At 38.7% G+C, this 11661-nt stretch overlaps 1 protein-coding gene across 13 annotated transcripts in view; it reads right to left on the reverse strand.

The window, feature by feature from the left end:
- The window catches only part of LOC107660752 (neurofascin-like), a 90491-nt gene that overhangs the window by 61169 nt on the left and 17661 nt on the right, over window positions 1-11661 (reverse strand). For 6 of the 13 annotated variants that reach the window (XM_016450154.1, XM_016450159.1, XM_016450157.1 and 3 more), the window contains exon 1: window positions 6917-7223. The exons of 3 other annotated variants lie outside the window; for them this stretch is intronic. The gene's annotated coding sequence lies outside the window, so the exon portion shown is untranslated. Of the gene's footprint in view, window positions 1-6916; window positions 7225-11661 lie in introns of those variants that run through there. 4 more of the 13 variants (XM_016450156.1, XM_016450153.1, XM_016450148.1 and 1 more) reach the window with 1 other exon arrangement.

Here is an 11661-nt window from a genome sequence, read left to right on the forward strand (position 1 = left end):
GAGGAACTCATAGTGATGATAATCAGCTCCTCGACAGCTGACCGTGCATGCTCCGCTCCCAAACAAACGACACACAAATCGTGTGTATCCCCCGCCGCCAGATATCATGGGCAGGGAGGAACACAGCGTTTGTAATGCCGTTCGCTCGCCATAGACTTTTTCATGATTGTTTTTTATATATGCTTGTGCGGACAGACAACAGTAAATAGACAGACACGTACACAGAGCGCTACTGAAGAGCAGAAGTTGGTTTGCGCTCTGCCGGATGCGCTTTTATACTTTCTGGTGCTTACGTCACCCCGCTCGTGATGTCTCGCTACTCCATTGGACTTTTTTGACACGTGCTTCAGAACGCGGTCACGCAAGGGTGTTCCCAAAGCGACTTCGACGCAGCTCGAGTTCCTGAAGGGGAACCCACCTCTATTGACTGCAGAAGTACCCTAAAAATAATAGATGAAAAGAAATGTCAGGTTTTTTTCCCCAGATGATGGACTGACGATTGATGTATCATAAAACTCATAAAACTCATAATAGAAATCATAAAGTATCATAAAAATCTAACTTCCTCTATTATATGTAGATTTTTTTTTATTCAGTAGTTTTGTGTTCTAAACATCTGTAAACCAAGATCAACACAGAAGGAAATATTTAAAAAAATCTTAAAAGTAAAGTTTCTTTGTTGGAATCTCTGGTTCAATTAAGAACCTTTAACATTTTTTAAATCTTTCCACTCCACAAAAGGTTCTTGATAAGGTTCATTAGATTATTAAAATGTTCTTCACACTAAGAAAAAAGGAAGGAAGGTTATTTGCTTCTCAAGCAAATCATATTAAGACTGCTTAGAAATTTTTACTGAAACAACACAGATTTTTTGGAGTGAAGATGCACAATGTTTAGCAGGAGTGACGGTTTACAAAAATAGCTGCTATGACTCATTTCCTGGATGGGTCCATCTGCCTGGGGTTACTGTGGTGATTAAATACATTCTGGATCTCTTAATGGTCGTAGCTGTGCCATCCCACCTCCTGGGACACAGGTCCCCCGCTCCTCCCCGTGTGTTTTGCTCCTCCTTCGTTCGCACTTATCATAAGGAGGGATTGGTGAATAGTGTGAAGGGTGTGAATATAGTCTCTTGAGACACCCGCTCGCTGCCGAATGATAAGAAACGTGCATTACTATGTGTGTACGCTTATTGTGAGTTTGATTGAATTTGCATGTGTGTTTGAGTCTACGTGTGAATGAGTGTGTGACAAATAAGGGGGGTCAGAGAGATGAGCTGCTGACAAATCCATTAATTAAACCTCAGAAATCTATCCAGTGCACAATAATAACTACAAGAAATGGCCCTGGAGCTAATTTAGGAGGGTGGGCTTTTCATTATTTTGTGATTATTCTGGACACACGCTGCCATTAAAGCTTTCGTAATAGAGAAAGCCAATCAACGAATGAGATGGCAAGTGAGTGTCCCTCCTCGTACAGACAAAGAACAGACATGATGTCTTAACCTCAATGATTAATAAAAATGCAGCTAAAAGATCTAGAACAGTGATCCGAAATTTAGGGGTTATGAAACCCCATTTCTGTTCTTGCTTTGTTAAACCAATAAAAGGTAAATAAAAAATTAAAAATAATTTTTAAGTAATTAAATGTAATAATTTACTATAATAATAATAATAATAATAATAATAAAAGCATAATTATAAAAGCAAATAGTATATAATAATAGCAATTTATATATAAAATGTAAGTATGTTTTGTATAATAAATTATTACATTTAATCTAATTACTTGAAAATAATGTGTATATTTTTTATTTAATTAATGAATTTGATTAGTGAAATAGTTAGAATTGTGTGAATATATATATATATATAAATTTCCACACCATTCTATTTCACTGATTTTAATAGTAATTTACATTTTGTTTTTTCATTAACAAATTAACTAATTTTAACAAATGTAACTTTAAAAATATATTTAACTATTACTGTTAACTATTAATTACAAACGTAATTAACATTTGTAAATAATTTGGGTTGTGAATAGAGTAAAATAAGCACAATTATTCTAATAAGCTATATGTTAAACAATTTAACAACAACAACAGGTTAAAATGAGCCCATTTCTGGTTTGGTGTCAATGGAGAGGTACTGAAAATTTGTGGTACAAATTCTTTAACAAAGGCTCCTCAAAGACAACACAGCTCTAAAACATGACTAGCATGCTGCTAAGAAACCCATAATCACACTTGAAACATGTTTCATACAAACACTCTTTGCTAATCATATTCAAACAAAGAGACAGTCCCCCAAAAATACTGCTAATTACTTTGTGCTTTGCCTCAGAGGATCCAAAGGGTTCACGACCTGTTTTTCAAGCCACTGAAGCAGAGAGAGGATCAGCTTTGTGGGAGACCATCTCTGTCCTTAAACCATTCTGATTGAACCGGTTCCAAATGCCACAGGGTCAATGCAGTTGGTGCATTCAGGCACTGAAGATAATATATGCGCATGCTATTTACAGTGCTTTCTTAATTCTGTAGTTAATGCTAAAACCTAAAGCCTCAAGAGTCACCCTTCTGTCAGATCTAAAGACACCAGCAAATCGCAAGTGGACTGACGTCTGATGAATCAGACTCATGTGTATTCCACACCAGCCTCTGTTGAACTTCATGTTTGCTTCAGCTCGTACCGTTGCCCTCAGGCGCTGTGATTGTGCGCATGAGGCAACACGAGGTCATAATTCAGGTCAATGCTTTTTAGAGACATATAAATCATACCTCTGAATTTATTCTTCACATTTATTGGTGGATTTTAGGTATGCAATACAGCCTATCCCCTTCAGTGTGTGGATTATTTCTGCACGCTACTAACACACTTCTGTCGTCGCCCGTTATGCAACATCCATAAAACATGCTCTGACACCTTCGAGCTCCAATAGTGGCTACGAATGGATCAAAAATTAATGAAAAAATAAATATACTTAAGGTTTTGATGGTGTGCTAATACTGTAGACTTTTCCTCTAATCCTACAGCCGAGTTTCTTCAGATTAGTCTGTCTTCTGGTGATCTTGGCAATATAGGAACATTTATAGGTTTCTGTGCTCCTCGATATGTTTCTGAGTGAAACCAGGGCAATGTGCGGTGTAATATTCAATTACATCACATTACAGTATGTTACTCTTTCAGTCACACTTTCAGCAGGAAAAATAACGCAATTCAAGCGCAATGCTCAAGGGTCCAACAACTGTTCCCCATCTGGGCTTCAAGCATCTGGCTCCATATTCTCTTCAAAATGTCAGTTCTTACAGTATGATCTTACTGTAGCCTACCTGTAAGACTATTATGCTACATTACACTACAGAAGCAAAGGTCTGGAAGTGCTGACTAACAGTTGTGAGTGCAATTATTCTGCATATGATGGTAATTTTGCCAAGTTTGCCACAATAGACTATGTAGAATCACTCAGCACCACATGGGCGGCAGAAGCGCTTAGCTAGTGTTGACACGAACACAAGGGAAACGATTAGTACTCCAGAAGAGCATTGCCAGTGTCACCAGTGTAAAATCTCTCATTATGGAAAGCAGAAGGCTTTTTAAAGGACATTGACCTGGACTAATTGGAGACGTTCTGGAACAATCCATCCATGTCTGGCCCAATCTCAGGACGTAAATGAGCAGTACCAGACCACTTTTTATTCTATAACAGGGCATTTATCCACTCTGAAAGGCAGCATAAATTACATGAAAGTAGATTACTGAATCTAGACAGTGATTTTACAAAGTAAATAATTCATTCTTTTTGTGCAATGATATGAGTGCACATTTTATTGGTAGACCATCAGGCATGATATTAGTTCAGTGAGGAGGAGACCAGGACTATGCATACTAAGCACTAAGCTTACTATTTCTGCAGCATACAGCATACATAGGCTACACACATGCATACATACAGACACAAACACGTATATATATATATATATATATATATATACAGCATGCAAATTTTCTTGGATGGTTGACTACATTTGACCTACTATACAGCAAAGCACTACTTGGAAAACTGATTTTTATTGTTTATAATTTAAACTGATTTAAAATCATTTATATTGGATTTATGGTCAAAAGTTCACAATTTTCTTTATTAAATTCAATACAAATTAAAATTAAAATAAATATATAAATATACTTTATTTCATATAAAAATATTATACATCTGAATCTGATTCTCAGGTGTGTTGGGTTAAGAATGAATCTAAATGTGCCATTGTAGGAAAAATTCACCCCACACAAAAGGATGAGCTTTCCAGCCCACCATACACAGAAACGCACAGATCTACACAATCAGCCCCTTGTATTGCATGTCCGATTGTATGGCTGATTCAACAGTGCTGATGATATTACGCAACGTTATAATGTCATTGTCACAAGCCCAAGATGTTTTTGCCTTTTTTCAGATGCATTCATCCAGAACTTCACTCTACATGGATCTGGTTCTGGTCTAGGGCACTAATAATATTTACTTTAAGGCGTGACAGAAGCTCTTTTGTAAAATGACACTGGCCTATTTATTCCCATGTGTGTTGCAGAGATACACATGGCAGAACAAATCCTGACATGTCACCATCAGCCACATGTGAATCCTGGAAAACATCAAAGTCTGGACAGCGAACAGCATTTTTCTGACTGCATATGACTGCTATGTTGTAAATATCTCAATCCCAAGAGTTTGGAGGTGGGATTACTTGTCTATACAAACAGCGTAGAATTAATTTCTGTGTAAACTGCTATCGCTGTTTTATTTATTTATTTATGTAAATGGTTATTTTTATGATAATTGTTGCACTGAATTGAATTCACCCTTCAATTTTATGTTTTATGAAGGATTTGTATGAAAATATATTTCACCTTGATATTTATGTTTTAAAATTACAATAACACAAATGTTCATTATATAATCGTTCATTATACTTTAAAATTTGTTAAAGTGCAAAAATGACAAATAATTGTGTAAACAGAAACAAGGCAGATGAAGAGAAAGGGGAAAATACTGAGAAGAGCTGTTGAGAATGAGAGCACATAAAAGAACCAAAAAAAAGGAGAAACACTCTAAACACTTTCATTAGTGAAGGCTAATTGCTGTTTAATTGCCTGCTGAAATAAATAGCAAATAAGCGAGTATTCTAATCAGGTCTTGTTGAATAGTAACAATCTCTCAGTTGGCCCTTAACTACACTGAGACAAAGACAGAAACACCACACTGCAGAGTATAGATCCACACAGATCGGACACTAATGACAGCTCAGAGAGTGAAAACAAGGTGTGTTTAAGGTTGTCAAGTGTAGTTGGCTTGTGTTGGTGTATGTGCTTCAGTAAATGAGTGTTTTCTTTTGAATTTGAGTCACATGCTCCATACATTCTTAGCTAAACACTTCATGCAACTGACTGATAGCTCTAGTTTAATTTTTGGGTAAAACAAAGACTACTCCTCAGTCTGACCTGAGCTGAGATGACTTTCAGTGATGTGGTGGCAGCGAGACATGCAGACAGACAGAACACTTTAGAATGTGAGAGGGCAATGCAACAGAGTTCACAAAGGTCATGGCCAGAGCTAGTTAAAGGGGTCATATGATGCTGCTAACAAGAACATTATTTTGTGTATTTGGTAGGCGGCGGGGTCGAAAACGGTGCAGATCACGAATGAGTGGCAACCACATGTGACAACCCCGGGCTGAACTCCGCTTAGTCCACGGTGAAAGTTGATGTATTCCCTCAGCGACCAGCACAGATCAGCTCTAAGCATGACGAAGCGTATATCGTCCTCTTTTGGAAGGCCAAACAAAGTAGTTTCGCTTTCACAACGAAGCACACAGCGTCTTCACGACATGTCTGCAGCGTCAACAATACTACAGTGAGAATAAAAGTTACGCCTTCTTTCTTTGCGTGAACATTTGGGCGGCGTTATGCAAATCTTCCCACATAGTGAGGTAGATATGTGGGGGCGTTTTAGAACGAGCCGTTTTAGGTAGGTGTGGCTGACTCTTAACTTTTATAAAGAATATCTCTTTGGATTTGTGACTTTAGTCTTTGCAACTTTACAGATCTTCTTTATGCACCAAGAGCTTGTAACACTCCAAAGAGAAAGGAAAAATTGAAATCGCATCATATGACCCCTTTAAGTTTACAAGACCTCGATCGCGCAACATGTAGCCCAGCATCAAATTCAAAGATCAATATGTCCTCATCTGCAGCCAGCCACTCATCAATAAGTGTCTGAATGATTTGAAAAAAATATTAACTCATGAAATCACATGCAATACGCTCTTTTCATATATTATTTGGCCAATAATATATTATTCATCATTCTGACTACAAGTGGACACTCATTAAAAAACAAAGTCTCAAAGGCCCTCTATTAGAATAGTGTGCAGCTACCGTGACCAACCAAAATCACAGCTCAAAGGCACACAATTAGACAGACAATAGCAATAAATGCAATTTGCCAATCTTGCAAATATTTCTTTAATGTCATCCTTCAAATATTTCTTTAATGTCAATATTTAATGTCAAATATTTAATTTCTGAAAGATTTAATTTAAAAATAAAAAGGTTATACATTTCATACTTTTCTGTTTATTTAAATATTTACATTTTAATGTTTATTAAAAGCTTAATATAACTAACATAACAGAATAAGCCACAAGACTAAATGTGTCAGACCAACAAAGCCCAGTGTAATGCAGTCAGCATGTGAGATGAAACGCACATAAAAATGAATGAAAGAGAACAGACACATGCTGGCAGCCCTCCCTCTCATTCCAGAAACAAAAAAGGCAATTATCAGCCCGCTGTAGTCTGCTTTTAAATCCAGGCAGAGACACACCAATGAAATACATAAGAAAACAAATGGAATTTACCTCTCAGGCAAGAAGGTCTCTGTATCTGGTAAGAGTGAGCTGGCCTGTCATCTCTATTAGAGTAGATTCCTCTTTCATTTGTGCCGGCTGTTTGCTTGGTTTAAAATCCTTTGACTAGAGGAGTAGGTCACTGTGGCTTACAGTCTGTGCCATCAAGAAGCAGAGCATGTGTGTAGTTCCTTAATGACGTGACTTCTAGGGGCTGTTATGCCTCTGTGCATCCTTACCTCAAGCCTTTACTAACTGTCTCTGATGTTACCTCTCTCGTTCTGCCTCCCTAACGCACAGCAAACACAGATTGCCCCATCTGCCACCTCCTACTTTGACTTCTCCCCGCCCACCTTATGAATAATTAATCACAATGTGGGCAGACCCCTCCCCCCTTTGAAAAAGATCCACACACACGTGCTCAACACAATAAAAAACGCATACAAGCATCAAGGAAAAAAACAAATACATGACATATATGTAAGCCAAGGCGGCCGGGTGTGCTGTCCTCCCCCTCACCGAGTGGGATATCGCCTGCTCTCAGCTGGTGGGAATTTAGCGTTTCTCAGGCTGGGCTAGAAGACTCTCCCCTCCTTTAGGCTTTCCCTCTGAGCCTGACCTCTCTATTATGACCCGCGTCTCAACCTCGTGTATGTCTGGACCCCTTTTCACTCCCTGCTCACCCTCATATCACCTACTGACAAATCAATACAATGTCAACAACATGCAAATGCTCACTGTATATGATTAGAGGAGCCTAATATAGACAGAGATTGATAGATGCCAGTGCCAGAGAATTTGAGTTAAATGATAAAGATATTTAACCTCTTGCTTCTAGTAAAAAAAAAAAGGTTAATTAAATGAATAGTAATTAATTCTACCTTCATTTAAGATAATAATTCCTCAGCGCATGTTGATATATAGCAGAATGGGACATACTAGAGTAGCAAGGTCAAACACATTCACAGCAACATGCCAAATTACTATAGCTTACCATAAACCATCTAAAAGCCAAGGACTGCAGGTGATTGACAACTTAACTCTAAGCAGGACTCTTGATCCTGTGTCTCCAAGGTGGATTTGCAATTTGAAGGTATTTAATTTTCTAAGGTAAGCACATTAAATTATGATAAAGGGTCTCCTCTGTGACTGCATATCAGCAGGAGTTTAACAGCAAGCATGAATGCAAAGATAACAGCTTAAACACTCATTTCAATGCAAAGTGAGATTAAACACTGCAACAACTTCTCTATTCCCCAGTTTGCTACACAAATCAAGGAATGTCAAGATTTAACAGTGTTTGTTGTTGTAGCGTATTTGCTTGTGACCTCAAACATACACAGTCCAAGCGCAGTGAAGGGCAGAATGGGTTTCCCTTATTATGAGACATTTTTCACATATTTTCCTTTCCACTGACGTCTTTTGTGGGGGCTCCTGTGTTGGCAGATGCAAAACAGAGGGAGTAATCCTAAATAAAAGGTTTGTTTCAGTTCTTCATGATTGGCACAGAAATTACAAAGAGATTGAAGATCTAAATCGCTCTGGGGAAGCAGTGAGAAAGAGAAAAGACATAAGACATAAAAAGTAACAATTGTTTCAAAAACTGTTTACACAAACTTTTCACATACTTTAGAGATTCAGTAATGGCACTGTGGTGCTGCTGTGCAGTAGTGAAGAATGCATGTTTGAGAATCATTAACACAATGCAAATCAACTGGTTAAGGTATTTTTTGAAAACATAACATAAGTACTGAATAAGACTGAATACGTTTACTACCCCTGACTAGTTTATTTCACAACCGGAAAGCGTCTGATAAATAGGGGACTAACAGGATAAACTGAATATTATTTGACTGATAATGTGACGGTGGGAAATTGCAGTTGCAGTTTATGTATGCTTTAAAGCTGTACCTAGAAACCATATAGTTACATCTTTACCATGGTATTGAGGTGCTATATGTTTGGTTTTAACTTTGGTTATCATGATCTAAATGTATGCTACTGTGGAAGACCAATGATTAATTTTAATAAAACTCAAACAGTCAGAATAATTACATTTCACCATATAAAAATTAGGTTGTTACCATTTTTAAAGATGCTATTGTTTTTGATAATGAACATAAATTTACATCTGCATCCTAACTCAAGCTGCTACTGTCAACTCAAGCTACTGTCAAATGTGCTTTTCTGAGAGCCAAAAAATGTAGTATTATTAATATTGCAGCCTGCACTGCAAACTGTGCTCAAGATACTCGTCATCAAAGTCAGGCAACACAAACCTGTTTCATGATTTGAAACAATATCACTCATTACAACATGCAGATACTAAGAAATGTATTTTTCTATTAAGATATTTATTTTGTTAAGGAAAAATGACTGGAAAAGTGAAGCGTTTGTCATGTTCTGATTAAACTGGCCGATACATATTACTGATTAAACTGGGTGATAAAAAAACATACAGCAAATGGACATTCACTCCATAATAGATTTTCAGCAAAGTGACACCAAGAGATTTTAATTCAATGACAAGTTCTGAGGTAAAGAAACCTGTATTCGTGTCATGCAGACATTAAAGGGCTATGAGCAAAGACATTCCTGCTGTGTTGCCATGCCTGAGCATGCGGTCACAAAGGGCCCGTCTTTCAATTGCATCAGGTGTAACGCTAATTGCATTGTTTAAATATTTAAACCACCTTGAGGGACACAAAGGCAGAGGGATAGGGAGGGGCACAGGTTAAAAAGAGCAAGAGCAGCAGAGGGGGTGGAAGAATAGAAAGAGATGACAGGAGAAGAAAGGGCAGAGGAATATGGATGTATCTGAGAAAGATAGAAAGGCTCTTGTTGTTTGTGGACCTCCAGGACAGGACATGAGTAAAACAAAGAGAAGCAACAGTGGAACATCATGGCTGTTTGAGCAAAGTAAGACCTCCTTTGTCTGTGTGGGGGGAAATGAAAGATGGAATGAGACAAACTGGATGTTCCTGGGTTTTTTTTTGTTTTTGTTTTTCTTCTTTCTCAGCAATCAACGGGGCGGCTCATTACAGACTAACGAGAGGTCTGAAGAGCACATTTGGGAAGGCTGGGAGCTGCCAAGTTTATGAGAGAGGCCATATACAAAAGCTGTCAGTAATGAGTTGAAATGGGTCCATGTGAGTCCCACTGGAGTGAATCCCACTCTGGCATGTTTGGTCATGTAAACCAGCAGCTTTCGAGCACTTGTTTGTGTGTCAAAGGAACAGAGATAAAACTGTGTGTATAGCCAGATCCACATAATGGCGGTGTCACTTGTATTTATTCTCATGACAGTAAAAGAAATAGTTTATGATGCCATACGCTACCGTTTGGGATCAGTAAGTTTTATCTTATGCTCACCAAGGCTGCATTTATTTGATCAAAAATACTGCAAAAAAAGTTGAAATATTATTACAATTTAAAATAACTTTTTTAGCCTTGTAGAGCAGGTAAAAATGGAGATTGGGTGACAGCTGCGAGTTGATGGAAACCATTTTGGTGGAAAAACTTTCAGTATTCCTTGATGAAAAGAAAGTGCAAAAGAAGAACAGTATTAATTTGAAACAGAAATATTTTGTAACATTATCAATGCCTTTTTTTCACTTTTGATCAAATTAATGCATCGTTGCTGAATAAAAGTATTATTTTCTTTCAATAAAAATTAAAACAATTCAAATTATTCATTTTTGGATGAACTATTTCTTTAGGGACAGCTTTTGTTTTGTTTCAAAGACAGCACAGATAAGTAGGATACATGCTGCATGTTAGCTAATAGCACTTGGCAACAATCCCATTCTCAACGGTTGGTCAGGTCAACGAAGTGTTAAAGTCATCTAGATGAAGTAGTATCCAGGTGTGCATGCTATGTAGCTCCCATGCCTCCCATCTGTTTTATGTGATATATCACTTCCTTATAGGGATGTGTGACAGATCGGCCAGGCTCCGCCACCACCCAATCCCAACGATCCCTCTCACCTGAGTTCTGAGCACCTGCACCTGTCACCAATCAAGCACCTCATTTCCAGCCTGCATAAAAGCACACACCTCAGACAGCTATCGCGTGGGACCCATCACTCTTCGTCTGGGCCTCCTTCACTCAGAGGTCATTCATCTTCTGGTTCTGGAGGGGTCTACTGTGGACATCATCTTAGGGCGCCCGTGGTTGGTAAAGCACAATCCCATTCTGTCCTGGAAGACGGGAGAAGTCCTGAAGTGGGGCAAGGATTGCTTCCCAGACTGCTTCCCCGGGACTCCATCACCATCTAAGAAACGCCCAGAGGCCCTTCCCGTGAATTCAACCTCCATTGAGAGTCCCATCGAGAAGCAATCCATAGACATTCCAGCCTGCTATGCCCCCTTTAGAGACGTGTTTTGCCCGAAACAAGCCTCCCGCTTACCACCACATCGGCCATGGGACTGCGCCATAGATCTCATTCCGGGTGAGCCAGTGACTCGCGGAAAAATCTATTCACTGTCGCTTCCTGAACAGAAGGCCATGGAAGAATACATCAAGGAGGCGCTGGGTCAAGGTTACATCCGTCCATCTAACTCCCCTGCTGCATCGAGCTTCTTCTCCGTGGCCAAGAAGGACGGAGGTTTGAGGCCCTGTATAGATTACCGAGCATGAATTAATATCACCATCAAGTTCCGATATCCTCTTCCCCTCGTCCCAAATGCCCTTGAACATCTCCGTGGGGCTACCATCTTCACCAAGTTGGACCTCCGCAGTGCCTACAACCTCATCC

Source organism: Sinocyclocheilus anshuiensis, unplaced genomic scaffold (genome assembly GCF_001515605.1).
Source record: "Sinocyclocheilus anshuiensis isolate Anshui unplaced genomic scaffold, SAMN03320099.WGS_v1.1 scaffold2357, whole genome shotgun sequence".
Taxonomy (NCBI): Eukaryota; Metazoa; Chordata; class Actinopteri; order Cypriniformes; family Cyprinidae; genus Sinocyclocheilus; species Sinocyclocheilus anshuiensis.